This window comes from Triticum dicoccoides, unplaced genomic scaffold (assembly GCF_002162155.2).
Source record: "Triticum dicoccoides isolate Atlit2015 ecotype Zavitan unplaced genomic scaffold, WEW_v2.0 scaffold54063, whole genome shotgun sequence".
Taxonomy (NCBI): domain Eukaryota; kingdom Viridiplantae; phylum Streptophyta; class Magnoliopsida; order Poales; family Poaceae; genus Triticum; species Triticum dicoccoides.
The window spans coordinates 1-1116 of NW_021280459.1; the positions used below are offsets into that span (position 1 = coordinate 1).

Genomic DNA, 1116 nt, shown 5'->3' on the forward strand with positions numbered 1-1116 from the left:
TGTTTTATTATTTTGCACGAGTGCGGTAAGTCATAGCTGGGTGCTCACGATTCACGGGTCCAGCGTCGGCGTTGTGGCGCGGCAAGCGTGCACTGGTGCGGTTGAGAGGGAGGGGTGGAAACCGCGTTAAACTCGTCTCCGTAGTTGAGAGGGAGCGGCCAAAGCAATGTACAATCGTCTTTGTAGTGGAGCTGGGAGGGGCAAGGATAAGGGACGAAGACCGGTGTAACATGTCGGATGCGATCATACCAGCACTAAAGCACCGGATCCCATCAGAACTCCGAAGTTAAGCGTGCTTGGGCGAGAGTAGTACTAGGATGGGTGACCTCCTGGGAAGTCCTCGTGTTGCATTCCCTTTTTAATTTTTTTCGCGCCGCTTGCAAAACAAAACGCACGTGTAAGTAATATATTTACCGTGTTTTATTATTTTGCACGAGTGCGGTAAGTCATAGCTGGGTGCTCACGATTCACGGGTCCAGCGTCGGCTTGTGGCGCGGCAAGCGTGCACTGGTGCGGTTGAGAGGGAGGGGTGGAAACCGCGTTAAACTCGTCTCCGTAGTTGAGAGGGAGCGGCCAAAGCAATGTACAATCGTCTTTGTAGTGGAGCTGGGAGGGGCAAGGATAAGGGACGAAGACCGGGGTAACATGTCGGATGCGATCATACCAGCACTAAAGCACCGGATCCCATCAGAACTCCGAAGTTAAGCGTGCTTGGGGGAGAGTAGTACTAGGATGGGTGACCTCCTGGGAAGTCCTCGTGTTGCATTCCCTTTTTAATTTTTTTCGCGTCGCTTGCAAAACAAAACGCACGTGTAAGTAATATATTTACCGTATTTTATTATTTTGCACGAGTGCGGTAAGTCATAGCTGGGTGCTCACGATTCACGGGTCCAGCGTCGGCGTTGTGGCGCGGCAAGCGTGCACTGGTGCGGTTGAGAGGGAGGGGTGGAAACCGCGTTAAACTCGTCTCCGTAGTTGAGAGGGAGCGGCCAAAGCAATGTACAATCGTCTTTGTAGTGGAGCTGGGAGGGGCAAGGATAAGGGACGAAGACCGGGGTAACATGTCGGATGCGATCATACCAGCACTAAAGCACCGGATCCCATCAGAACTCCGAA

At 52.6% G+C, this 1116-nt stretch overlaps 2 non-coding genes across 2 annotated transcripts; both read left to right on the forward strand.

Moving 5' to 3' along the window:
- The first annotated feature begins 235 nt into the window (after nt 1-235).
- Nucleotides 236-354, forward strand: LOC119346894. Its single transcript, XR_005167989.1, has one exon. It is a non-coding gene; the product is annotated as a 5S ribosomal RNA (ribosomal RNA).
- A 296-nt stretch (nt 355-650) lies between these two features.
- Nucleotides 651-769, forward strand: LOC119346895. The gene has a single exon (XR_005167990.1). It is a non-coding gene; the product is annotated as a 5S ribosomal RNA (ribosomal RNA).
- Nucleotides 770-1116: the final 347 nt, after the last annotated feature.